The sequence below is a fragment of the Dipodomys merriami genome, unplaced genomic scaffold (assembly GCF_024711535.1).
Source record: "Dipodomys merriami isolate MVZ:Mamm:240054 unplaced genomic scaffold, mDipMer1.0.p SCAF_710, whole genome shotgun sequence".
In the NCBI taxonomy this organism is placed as follows: Eukaryota; Metazoa; Chordata; class Mammalia; order Rodentia; family Heteromyidae; genus Dipodomys; species Dipodomys merriami.
Genome location: NW_027206303.1, coordinates 451,776 through 465,717, shown reverse-complemented (window position 1 = coordinate 465,717; position 13,942 = coordinate 451,776). Strand labels below are relative to the sequence as shown.

At 41.0% G+C, this 13,942-nt stretch overlaps 1 pseudogene; it reads left to right on the top strand.

Moving 5' to 3' along the window:
• Nucleotides 1-10,226: 10,226 nt before the first annotated feature.
• On the top strand, nt 10,227-11,082 carry LOC138818098 (insulin-like growth factor-binding protein 3 pseudogene; annotated as a pseudogene).
• The last annotated feature ends 2,860 nt before the right edge of the window (nt 11,083-13,942 follow it).

Genomic DNA, 13,942 nt, shown 5'->3' with positions numbered 1-13,942 from the left:
TTCCTTCTAATTGTGTGGCTTTGATGACTTCGTATTCTTTGTTGGAGCTTTGTTTTAGATCTTGTATGAACTTCTTTACTTCCTTAATTTGGTGTTCAGTGCTTATTCTCAAATCACTTAGTTGTTTGGTTATGGTTTCCTTATACTCCCATTCCTTCTGTCGGGTTAGATTCAGCATTCCCTTTGTGGTCTCCCTGAATTCTTTCAGCTGTCTGTTTATGGATTCCATGAATGCCTCTATTAATCTTTGTTTATTCTCATCCCTCCCTTGCAATTCCTGTTTTACTCTTTGATTAGCTTCCTCATGTTCATGCAATTCCTGTAGTTCTCTTTGACTGTTCTCAGCCTGCTCAATCAATTCCTGACATTCTCTTTGTCTGTTTACAGCCTGCTCATGCAATTCCTGTATTTCTCTGATGGTTCTCAGCCTGCTCACACAATTCCTTTAATTCTCTTTGAGTGTTCTCATCCTGTTCATGCAATTCTGTATCAATCTTTGAGTAGCTTCCTCATGCTCATGAGATTACTGTATTGATCTTTGGTTTACCTCCTCTCTCTCCCTACCATGTTCACACTGAGTCCTTTGCAGGTTTTCTATCTGTTCATTCACCATGTTTCCCAGTAATATTTATAGAGCTTTTGGGGAACTCTCCTCTGGAATACACATTATCTGTTCTGTCACCTGGTTATCATGAGTGGAAGTTGAGATACCAGGACTTGCATTTTTCTTGTGTTTTTCTGGCTGGTTCTGCCCATTTGATATAAAAGTAATACCAATTTTCTGCTAGAATAATTTTTCAAGTCATGCATCCACCAAAGTCCTGCAGTTGCACAGGCAAAAAGATGCAGATATAATCTAGTTCAACAGATACAATCTATTCAACATCAAACAACTATGGATTAATGGGCTAACAACAGCAAGGACTTATTTGGCAAACCAGAAATTATTATATTTAGGGACAAATGTGAGGAAAAATAAGATTAGAAGAAGGTGGAGAGGTAAAAGGAGAGTGAATTTAACCAAGTTCTAATCTCAAAGAACGAAATGGATTGGACAGAATAGTAGGAGAGAGAAAAAACAGACAAGGAAAAAATGGGAAAAACAAATACTTAAGTTTAATAAATGAATCTTAAAAATTAAGTTTAAGGTGATATTGAGAGAAGAAAAGGATACGAGTGATAGAAAGGAGATATGAAATACTAAAAAATAAAAATTCTCAAAAATTATATAGGTTTAAAGAGATAATACTGCTATTACAGAATTTAAGGATAAGAAATTTTGAATTGAGTAATAAAATTCTTGATTAAGTGTGTATACAATGTGGGTAAGGTTTAATATTCGAGGATGAGCATATATCTGAGGATAAGCAGAACAGCAAATAAGTCACAGAAAAAGAAGGAAACAGAAGAAAAAATGAAAAGAATGAAAAAGAAAAAAAGGACCAAAAGGTCAGTAGAGATTTAAACAAAGCACACACACACACACACACACACACACACACACACACACACACACACACACACACACACACACACACACACACACACCTAAAATAAAAATTAGGAGGGGAGAAAAAAGATTAATAGAAAACAATATTTTTTAAAAACTAAAAATTAAAAAAAGTACAAAAAAGAGTTCTTTTTTTTGGGGGGGGGGAAGTAGATGGGAAGATCCTGTATCTCCCTGTGTATATAACCAGTCTCTTGGTGGAGTCTCTAGTCTGCTTGTGGTGTTTGGTTTGCCTGTGGCTTGATTGGTTTCTTAAGTCAATTTGTTTGAGCAGGCAGAAAAATGCTTTGCTTTACCCAGGATTTTGTGATCCTCCTCCCAGGCTAGTTCAATTAGAGGGAGATCTGCTTTGAGTTTCACAAAATAGGGAGATGGCTGTTTCCTCTAGTTTGAAGATGCTCTGATGAGGCTAGGTTCTGGATAGAGTTGAGGCCTTTCAACAAATTGTAGCTTTTCCCTGAGGGGTAGCTCTGAGACACTCACAGAGCCCAGCCTGGAGCCATTCTCAGGGTTTCTGCTTACTGAATTTCACTTGATTGTCTAGGCTGCTGTAGAGAGGGGCAGCCTCTGGCTCTGTTTACCCAGTGAAGAAAGTCACTCCCCTCGGGGCAGAGCTTTTTCTGCCTGGGCTGGGTGACTTTTCCCAGGGAGGAGCTGAGCCTGGCAAGTCAGGTCAAGTGCCTTTGACCTCCTAAATGACTTTTGTTTTTTTTTCCAAGGCCTGAGTTGGAGCTAGCATCTCAGCTGGGCCTTTTCAATATCAAATATAGAGATCTCCGGGGGTGAGGGCGGGAGTGGTGGCCTTCCCTCCTCTGCTCCCTGAGAAGGAGTGAGTATGTCAGGATTCTACTCACACTGGAGTCTTGGTTCCTTGGTTGTCTCTGGTCTGTGATCTGCAGGATGAAGATATTTGCTACTTGTCAGTTCTTTCTGGTTTTAAGTAGAATCCGGTCACCTGCTGTGTCTGGCACCATTGTCCCAGACTCTGTGTTATTCGCTTGGTGGCTAGGCTGCTGCTGTTACCACCGCCACCGCAGCTGCAGCTAATGGCAAGAGCTCAGATCTGTCTCCTTGCCTAGATTTTCTCTCTCTGGCCAAAATCTCTGTACTGTGATGGCACACTTGGTAATTCTCTGGCCTAGGACTCTTCACTGGAACACTACAACTATTTTCTATGTGACAGCTTTTTTAGCCTCTAGCTTCTTCTCCTCCATCCTCCCCTAAAGTAATTTGTTGTTGCTTTTTAAAAAACTGGTGCCAGTGGCTCATGCCTGTAATCATAACAACTCAGGTGGCTGAGATCTGATAATCGAGGATTAATAACAGCCAGGGTAAGAAGGTCTGTGAGACTATTATCTCATTAACCAGTTACCAAGAACCTAAAAGGGGCATTGGGGGCCAAACTAGTAGAGTGATAGCCTTGAGCACAAGAGAACAGGGGTTTCAACCAGGCCCTCAGTTCAAGCTTCACATATTAAAAAAAGTTAAAAACAATTTGCCATCATTTGTAATCTCAGCATCCTCAACTAGTGGTTTATTTATAGCCAATTTGTATCTCAGTTTGCATGTATTTGGGTAGGGGAACTAAACTTATATAACAGTTAAAAGAAAAAAAAATGAACACAAGGGTACAGGTGTCTCAGGCATGTAATCTTACCTTCTCAGGAGGCTGAGAAAAGAGGATGGTGGTTTAAAGCCAGCCCTGGGCAGAAAAGTTCCCATGAGACTGCTATTTCCAATTAACCACTAAAAAACAAGAAATGGAACTGTGGTTTAAACTTGTATTGTAGAGTGCTAACCTTGAGCAAAGAAGCTCTGGGACAGCACCCATGCCCTGTTTTAAAGCCCCATGTCTGAAGGAAAAAAAAAAAGATTTCAGGGCTGGGAAGGTGGCTAAGTGGTAGAGTGCTTGCCATGCAGGTATGAGCCTTTGGGTTCAATTTCTTAGTACCACATAAGCAGAAAAGCCAGAAGTTGCATTGTGGTACAACTGGTAGAGTGATATCCTTGAGGTGAAGAGCTAAGGGACAGGGCCCAAGCCAAGAATTCAGGACCCATGACGGACAAAAAACAAACAAAAAAAGAGTTCAAACAATTAAATGATGTGCACAATAGACTATACACTAAAGATGAAAGATTAAATTAATAATTAAAATGATCAACATTGTTTCAATTTTGTAGGTGGTGAATGTAGCAGAAAAAGTGATAAGAAATAATGATTCATTTCTAACAACTCTTCCATTTGTTAAACTCATTTACTATTTTAAACTAAAGAAGCACTTAAGCGCCGGGCGCTGGTGGCTCACGCCTGTAATCCTAGCTACTCAGGAGGCTGAGATCTGAGGATCGCGGTTCAAAGCCAGCCCGGGCAGGAGAGACCGTGACACTCCTATCTCCAATAAACCACCAGAAAACCGGAAGTGGCGCTGTAGCTCAAGTGGTAGAGCGCTCGCCTTGAGCTGAAGAGCTGAGAGACAGCGCCCAGGCCCAGAGTTCAAGCCCCACGACCGACAAAAAAAAAAATAAAAAATAAAAATAAAAAAAAATAAAGAAGCACTTAAGTATCACTTTATTGAAAAACAAAATTGAACATGTGCTTTAGCCTGAATTCCACATTTTATAATTTGCCTTTTAGTAAACAATCAGTATCTTTTCTTATAAAATACATGTGATACCTTTATTTAATACTTCACATCTTTCCAGTATTTGGTTATAACAAAACCCCTCCCTTCTTTCTTTTCTTCCTTCCATTCCTTCATATCCTTTCCTCCTTTCAATCCTAGCAATTAAACTCAGGGCTTCATGCATTTTATGTAGATGCTCTACAAAGTGAGCCATACACCTGTTCTTTTCGCTTTAGTCACTTTTTTTTTTTGTTGGTCATGTGGCTTGAACTCTGCGCCTGGACACTGTTCCTGCACTCTTCAGCTCAAGGCGAGTGCTCTACTGTTTGAGCCACAGTGCCACTTCTGGTTTTCTAGTGGTTTATTGAGATAGGAGTCTCACACACTTTCCTGCCTAAATTGGCTTTTAACTGGGATCTTCAGATCTCAGCCTCCTGAGCAGCTAAGATTACAGGCATGAGCCACCTGCGCTTAGCGCTGCTTTAGCCATTTTTATGACAGGGTTTTCTGTTTATGACCAGGCTAGCATGGATCACAATCCCTCGATGACAGGGAGGGTTGTGTGTAACAAGTCAGATACAGTGAGGAAACAACTTTCTCTGTCCATCACATGGAGAATTTTCGAGGACTGTATTAGAAATGTCTAGGAGTGGTTTGTGATGAGCATTCTGCTTCCAGGAGTCTCTTCCCACTTTCCAACATTCTAGTCCTGCCAGAAAGGTTCTATGGTAGAAGGCTCAGGATGGAGAAGGCAGACTCTCATTTTCCTTGTCACCAATCTGCCCACAGCATTGATTGTTCCATCTTAACTATTTGGATGGACTTCTACCCTGATGATTTTTATGAGCACAAGAAACTTGACATCCTGAAAACACTTACATAGTATGACAAGCTCAACACGCCCTCTTCAAACTTGCTGTTCTGCTTCCATATTCTTCTGGACCAGCTGGAGCAACGAATGACCCATGAGACCAAGAAAAAGAGTAAGTAGTACTTGTTTAGATGCCTTAGAGCTTGTGAGTAGGGATGGAACCTAGATCTCAAGGGATGGGACTACTTGGCCAAGAGCCCTTTGTACTATCCAGCTTGACAAAATGTCCTTTTATGGATGTTCTATGCCGGGTAATGTCTGTGCCCTTTTTAAAAGAACTTGGACATAACCACTCATTATAAACACTCTACCTTCTCATCAGTGTTCAGTCCAAACTCAAGTTCTACAGCTTCCCCTATTACATCCTCATAGAAGTTTATTCACACTTTAACTTCTAGAGTCTACTCTAAGACTCTTGTACCTATTTCCATTCTTATGTTTGTGTCACTGTAGAGAACTTCCTGCTGAACTCCAGATAAAGAACCCATCAGAGATGTGTCCTATGGTGAGTGATGGAGATTGGAAGCTAACACTGGACTCCAGAAACCATGTGAACATAGAGGCTTTTTTCAATGTATAGAAAAGACCAAGTAGGTTTTGAGTCCTGTAGACATCCCACTAGTTCTGAACTCCACATGTGATGTATGTGAACCTGCACATACCACCAAGGAAGAAGATGATCCAGAATGTCTTCTATTGATGTTCACAATTCACATAGATCACATCCAAACCAGTAAAAAAGTATTGGTCTTGGAGTGCAGGATAAATATGTGCTAAAGGAAAATGACCCCAGTCTACGTTCAGAAAAACCAATAAGTTAGGTCCAAAGTCTAGATTCAGTTGAGGAAAGGGAATCTGTCCTCACAGAATATCCAGACCAATTTGTCCTGCTGCTGGGGATCCAATTTCCAATTGAGAAATAAGATCTGTCCCTCCCTAGATTCAGGAAGAAAATAGTGCCTTTAATAAGGAAGTAGATCCTTTTGAGGACTCTGAGGCAGAATTTGTGTCTGAAGGCAACTTAGAAGACAATCCATATTTAGAGATTGCTTTTCCCCCCTTCTTTAGAAAATCTTTATATTTATTTTTGGTCCTGGTTGTTGTAAAATGATCAGTCTAGTTATTTTTCTAACGTTATTAAAATGTCAGTGTTTATGTTATGTTATACAATTCATGAATCTTAAATGTGTTTTTTTTCAACCTACAATATAAAGCACCATGCACATGTGTTCTGTGTGTGGGAAAACACAGAGTGACAGGGGGGCTGAACAAGAGAGCCTACTGGCCATAAAGGGAACGGTTAAATGCACAGGGAGTTGCGAGGAAGCCAGGCCATGCCTTCATGGGGTGATAAGGTGGCTACAAAAGCTCTAGGACATACCAGATCAGATGACTTAGAAAGCTGTTCTGTCAATTGGGACAAATGCTACAATACTTATAGTGGTATGTGGGACTTTCTTCCAACAGTGAGTTCAAATCTGTATATATATTCACTGTGCTTTGGGAAATATTGAAGAAAAATTTAGCTCCATTAACATAAAAATTCTACTTAGGGCTGAATATATTTGACAAAATACATAGGAAATATCGACACTGGAAATTATAAACCATCATCAATAGAAGAAAGAAGGCTTATATAGATGGACAAACACAAAATCAGGAAGCAATTAAATCAGTTATATGGAAATACATGTTATATTCATTACATTTTATATAGTATAATATATGATATATAAGATCGAATATGATTTTTCATACTACAAGGGCTTTTAACATTTTTAATCTTAAGTATTTTTTTCACGTAATATTAGTGTAAAACATTATTGGGGAACGTGGTAATAAAACTTTGATTATAATTATATGAACATATATTTTTGTGTTTCTAGATATAACATTGATTATAAATAGATGAATAAATGTAAACATATATTTGTATATCTGCCTATGAGGTGAATATAATGAAACAGGCTACACAATGTATAAAAAGGCAGTTATGAGTTAGTATATGAGACTCAGGCCTGTAATCCTAGTTATGTGGGAAGCTGGGTTCTGAGTTTTAGTTTCTCTTACCCCCATGCCATTAGATTTTCAGAGGAGACCTGGTCCCTCGAGTGTAGCCAAGCAACACATATGTAGTAGGATCACACTCAGTGACCCCAGAGGAAAGTCAGTAGAAATCAGGACAAGCTTATTATGTTAGGACAGTCTACTCAGTTCCTGTGCCAAGATGGGCATCTGTAGAACATCAGATGGAAAGTTGTCATTCCCTCCCAAAATGTTTTTCACTATCCTGAATTAAACCTTATTTCCCTTCCCAACCTGCAAACAAATAGAATTATGCCAAGGGCTAAAGAGAGATGGACAAAGACTTACAAATACATAAAATTATATACTTTTGGGGGGGGGGTTCCGGTTGTCAGCTTGAACTATGGGCCTGGGCACTATCTCTCAGCTCTTCAGCTCAAGGCTAGTGCTCTACCACTTGAGCCACAGCGCCACTTCTGGCTTATTTTCTTTTTGCTTATGTGGTGCTGAGGAATTGAACCCAGGGCCTCAGGCATGCAAGGCAAGCACTCTACCACTGAGCCACCTTCCCAGCCCCCAAATTATATACTTTGTTTCAGGAATTCAATGACAAATCATCAAAGGCATATCTTGAATTTTTCTTTTTTTTAATGGAAATGGGAATATACACTGAGTGCATCAGGGAGTAGGTGATAGTTTGGATGCTGAGTTGTGGAATACACTCCTGGGCATGGGTGTCACTTGCCTCTGAGAACTTGTGTGGGGTTGCGTCTCCACACACAGCTTCACAAAACAATGCCCATAACTTGTATGATGTCATAGCCATCTTTCCATAACAGCAAATAGGTGTCAGGCACTGATCCTTCTCTGAGGTGGACTAAGCAACACAGAAAGGCACAAAGAACTAGAGGGAATGACTGCTAGACACCAGACACCAGCTTCAAGAGCTGTCCTGACCAGAAGCTAGGATAAATTGAGCTGGAGAAGGCTGATCCCCAGACAAGGCTCCTGAGCACTAAGGACCAGGCACTATTATAGGTGTTGGAGAAACAATTGAATGTGGTTCTCTCCTCATCAATTTCATGCTGAAAAGAAAACCAGAAATCATAATGATAATTTCTATAAATCAGAGACATGACATTGGTAGTTTGGTGGCAACAACTTCAAAGTGGGTATGTGAGGACATATCCCTGAGGAGGAGATAGTTAATCTGACAGCCATCATCCGTGCAATTAACTAGAAGCAGATACTCCAGGCAGTAGGAACAGCAAGTACATCCCTCAGTGATGGGAAAGGACATAACTTGCTTCAGAAAAGGAAAACATCACTGATGTGCTTGCTTGTGAAGTAAGAAAAAAAGGCACAACAAAGAAAAAAAGTCAGACATGAAGATCGGAATAAATTATATAGATACTGGATGCTGCTGGTTACAAGAAAAAAAAATCTGTTATTCTAAATCTGACATGACCCACTGGAACCAAAGTGCTCAAATAGTAGCTAGACACATCTGATTCACCTAGAGAATACTTTTAAAATGTGATTCTAGCCAGGCTCTAGTGGCTCACAACTGGAATGCAAGCTACTCGGGACGCTGATATCTGAGGATCAGGTTTGAAGCAAGCCCAAAGAGGAAATTTGGAAAGACTAATCTCCAATTAACCACCAAAATTATGGACATGAAGCTGTGGTTCAACTGCTAGAGCACTAGCCTTGAGAAAAAATTAAGGGACAAAACCCAGGCTTTAGGTCCAAATCCCTGGACTTCAGAAAACAAAGAAGTCAACAAATAAAATTTGGTGCTCAGTCGATCATCACTTAGCATTCTACTTCAATGTATTTGGTATGAGCCTAGGAAGTTACATCCTTAGCAAATGCTCTCCCCTCATATTCTGCTTCATTACCAGTATTCAAATCCCTGGTATTACCAAAGTCTCCTCCCAGTTAGCATAGCAGTCTACCACTGGGAATTAATAGATATATTTTTATTAATCATAATCTATCCAGACACATCAAATGAGTAATAGCCACATTCCATTATTCTGAATGTTTTTGCTCCCCCTTTGATTTAATAAGCCTTACCATTAAAAACTATCAATACTTATTAAATTAAATCAACAGTCATCATTCTCCCACCCAATCTTATAACCTAAGTTATGTGGGTTTTTTTTGTTACTTTGATGTTGGTGCCCTGTATCTTGTATATACATTTCTCTAGCTTTGGGAGGTGAAGGGAAAAAAACCGAATGCTTAACTAGGGATACAGTTTGACCTATTTTAACAATGAGATCAAGACACTATGTTCAAAAACGAACTGTACAATTTAGGCAGGGAGTGTGAGGGGGGATGGAGAGGAGTAGTTGTGGAGGTGGAAGGGTAGGGATGGTAGGGAAAAAACAAAGGAGAAGGTAACAATGCTTGAGAGGAAATGAACTCATTACCTACCTTATGTAAATGTAACCCCTTTGTACATTATTTTTACAATAAAAAACATATTAAAAAAGATGAAAAGAACCAGAAATAAAACTACATACTTACAATCATCTGATATTCGGTAAAAGAGCAAAAGATGTAATGTGAAAAAAAAAAAAAAAAACATAGCCTTGCCGGATGCCCTTGGCTCATGCCTTTAATCCTAGCTACTCAGAGGCTGAGATCTGAGGATGGTTGTTGAAAGCCAGCAGGGCCCTGGAAGTCAGTGAGACTCTTAGCTCCAATAAACCACAAGAAAATGGGAAGTGGAACTGTGGTTCAAGAACTAGCCTGAAGATGAAATGCTGAGGGGTAGCTCCAAGGCCCAGAGTTCAAGCCCCACAACCAACAAACACACACACACACACTGACACACACATACACACACACACACACACACACACACACACACACACACACACACACACACCACTTACACACGCATCATAGCTTCTTCAACTATTGGTGTTGGGAAAACTGGACATCCATAGGCAGAAAACTAGAAGTGGATCTCTGCTTCCACTAACATCAAGTCAAAATGGATTAACTACATTAAAATCAGCCAAACTACTATAAGACAGAATAAGGGTGACATTAGAACTTATAGGTACTGAGGTGCGAGCTGGGCAGCTGCACGCCTAGCAGTTGCACTCCAGATCCCGCAATCTCGCACTGTGTGCCTCGACCTGATAACCGCTTACTCCAGTTGGCCCCTGCAACAGGCTCCATGCATTTGGCGCACCCCGCGCTCTGGGCAGCTCTGCTCACCGCACTGGCCCTGCTCCATGGGCCGCCGGTGACGCGGCCCCTTAGTGCGCTGAGAGCCCTGTGATGCGAACTCCCTGGCCCAGTGCATGCCTCCGCCTGCCACACCCACGTGCGCAGAGCTGGTGCGTGAGCCAGGCTGTGGCTGCTGCTTGACCTGAGCGCTGCGCGAGGGCCAGCTATGTCATGTCTACACAGAATGCTGCAACTTGGGGCTCAGCTGCCAGCTGCCACGGGCCGAGCCACGCCTCCTGCAGGGGCTGCTGGACTGCCGGGGGTTCTGCGCCAATGCCAGCGTCCCCTGGCCGCCTGAGCACCAACCTGCTGCCGGTGCCCTCTGCCTCAGGAAATGCTAGTGAGTCGGAGGAGGACCGAGGCACGGGGAGCATGGAGAGCCATGCCCCGCCCAGCACACATAGGGTGTCTGACTCCAAGTATCATTCCATTCATTCATATCTAGACACCATCAAGAAAGGTCACGTGAAGGACAGCCAGCGCTACAAAGTCGACTATGAGTCCCAGAGCACGGACACCCAGAACTTCTCCTCAGAGTCCAAACGGGAGACAGAATATGGTCCCTGCCTTAGAGAGATGGAAGATACCCTGAATCACCTGAAGTTCCTCAATGTGCTGAGTCCTAGGGGTGTGCACATCCCCAACTGCGACAAGAAAGGACTTTATAAGAAGAACATTGTCGCCCCTCCAAAGGCAGAAAGCGGGGTTTCTGCTGGTGCGTGTACAAGTATGGTCAGCCCCTCCCAGGCTGGGACAGCAAGGGCATGCACGACATGCACTGCCTCGGCATTCAGAGCCAGTAAACCCCACTGCATCAGTTAAATTGGAGCTCCAATACGCTTTACTTTGCACAAAACACTGCCACGGACAGAAAAACACCTGGCTACAGCTTCAACTTATATTTCTTTTGTGATGAACTGGTTTTTTGTGTGTTTTTTTTAAAGAAAACCAAAGTTTAGACAGATTTTTGAAATGTCTATTGTTCCTTTAAATGGTAAAATTGAGCATCTTTTCAGTTTTCAGTAGTCAGAAAAGAAAATTAATTTCTCTGTTTCTTTCTGTAAAAATAACTGATACTCCTGCCCAAAGCAGCGGACTTGATCCCCTTCTAGAATCCTCTCCACATCTGCCCACTGGAACACCTGACCTTCTGCCCCCCTCACTTCAGTGGCTATTGTAGAAGACACCTCCTCATTGCCCTCCATCCTGCTCAGGCCTCATGGAGAACAGGAAAGTCAGAAACTCCAGTCACCTGGCCATCTCTACCATACACGAGACCCCTGGCCATCCTGGTCCTATCTTTGATTCCAAGGCTTGGAACCCTGGACGACAAAGCTTCTTCATTTTCTGCAAGTGACCTGATCTGCTTGGAAAATACTAGAGAGATTGAGGTGGAATCTTAACTGACCAAGAAAGTTCTATAAAACTGACCAAAAAGTTCTAGCACATTCTGGGAAACTTGTAAATGCAGATCTTTCTGACCTCCCTCCATCAGGCAGCTTTTCAAGGATGGAGCCCAGTGGAAGGCCGAGGGTTGCCTTGGCTGTGGTCCAGCAAGGCATGGGGAAGGCTGGGAATGTACCCACACCTCACAGGCCTCACCACTAATGGAGTAATCACTCTGGAGACAACAATAACAACAAAATGTTTTCTAAATTAACTCATAGTTTGGGGTTGAGGATACTAAGCTATTTAAAGGCAAAAGTTTATTTTCACCCCTCATCTTTATTCTTGACCTAACAAAACAATGGTGTTTAATGTTATCTAAACAGGAAAGATGAACAGCTTGTTGAGAGAGCCTCATAGGGACACTGGGAACACATAGAGAATAACTTGTGTTCGTTGAACTTGGAGTCCAACTTATACTTTATAATTCACACATATATGCAGAGAGAGAGATATGTTCTCAATGGTTAACATTGTATACAGCATAGCCCCATTATAACAAGATCCATACTAGATAATCCTAGATAGTGTTATAGATACTAGAAGGTGTAACTATGGCCGTGACACGGAGAGGAGACTCAGTCCAGGCTGGGCTTTTCTATCCCCAAGGCCAAACCCATGGCAGTGTTTGGGGTGTGGCGATTGTCCTGCCCTACACTGATCTCCTTAAGAACAAAAACAGGTCTCAAGACAGTCTGCCTACCTATTACAAGCTTTCCTTTATTTTTTAAATTTTTTTTGGTGGGGAAAGTATTTTTGAAAAGTTTTGTCTTGCGATGTATTTATAAAAGCAAATAATGTTTTTACCATTAATACAATAATTTAATAAAAGAACTTATAGGTACAGGCAGGAAATTCCTGAATAGAATCCCAGGGGCACAACAGATAGGAAAGAGATACAACAAATGGGACTACATCAAAGGAAAAAACCTACACAGGCTAGGGAAATAGGCAGTAAACTAAAAAGACAGCCAACAAATTGGGAAAGATTTTTACCTGCAATACATCAGACAAAGGGCTAATTTTCAATGTATACATGGATCTCAGGAAACTACCCCTCCCAAAACTAATAAACCAACCACCAAATGGGCAGAGGATCTAAGGAGAGACTTCTCAGAAGAAGAGGGAAAAATGGCAAAGAAACATATCAGGAAAGGTTCATCATCCCTGGCCATGAAGAAAATATAAATCAAAGTAATCCTGAGATACCATCTTACCCAAATATCTTGAATTCAGGCAATAAATGTTGGTGGGGAAGTGGAGAAACTGGAAAATGGCAAGGACATTTGCACAACCATGTTTCTTGCTGCTCAATTCAGAGTGACAAGAAATGTACACAACGCAGATGCCCCACAATAAATGAATGGAACCAATAATTATGCTATCTATATACAATGAAATTTTACAGAGCCATTAGAAAGGATTAAATAATGTCATTTGCAGGGAAATGGATGACACTAGAATAAATCATGTTAAGAAAGTTAAGCCAACATCAAATTGACAAATGGTACATGTTCCCCTGATATGTGGAAGAAAGGTTTAAAACACAATGGGATATGACATACTGTGCAGGACTCTAGGCATCATATACAGTAAGAACAGAAGAGGAAGCCTTTGGAGAAAATAACCAAGTTGTAATACCCAAGCACCATTTCTATATAATACTATATATATATATATATATATATATATATATATATATATATATACTGAATTGAATTGCAATGATAAGGAAACAAAGGATCTTTTCTTAACTTGTCTTTTCATTTTCTGATGAGTCTGTATTCTTCACCTAATATACACGGAAGATGGGGGAAGGGCACAGAATTAGTGGGAACTGGGTGAAAAATTGCAGCAGCAGAGCCCTCTGGCTGTACTGGACATTGATGAAAGTGAACCATGCAAGTCGAGGATCAAGATGGGAGGGAGGGTATGGAAGAGAATGGGGGAACAGATAAGATTATGTAAAAGGAAGGAAATGTACTAATTACCTGACATACAGAAAGGTAACCCTGCTCTATATCACAGCTAAAACAATTTTTTTAAAAGAAGAGAGTTCCCAAATGAGAACATATGAGAATAGGAAAATACAGAGCAGATAATTCATTTTTATGTCCTTGGTACCTGACAGTTTCAATCAATAGCTATTGTCCTACCCACTGAGTCATAACTCTAAACCCAAATGTCCTTACAATATTCAAATTTTTCATTCATTTC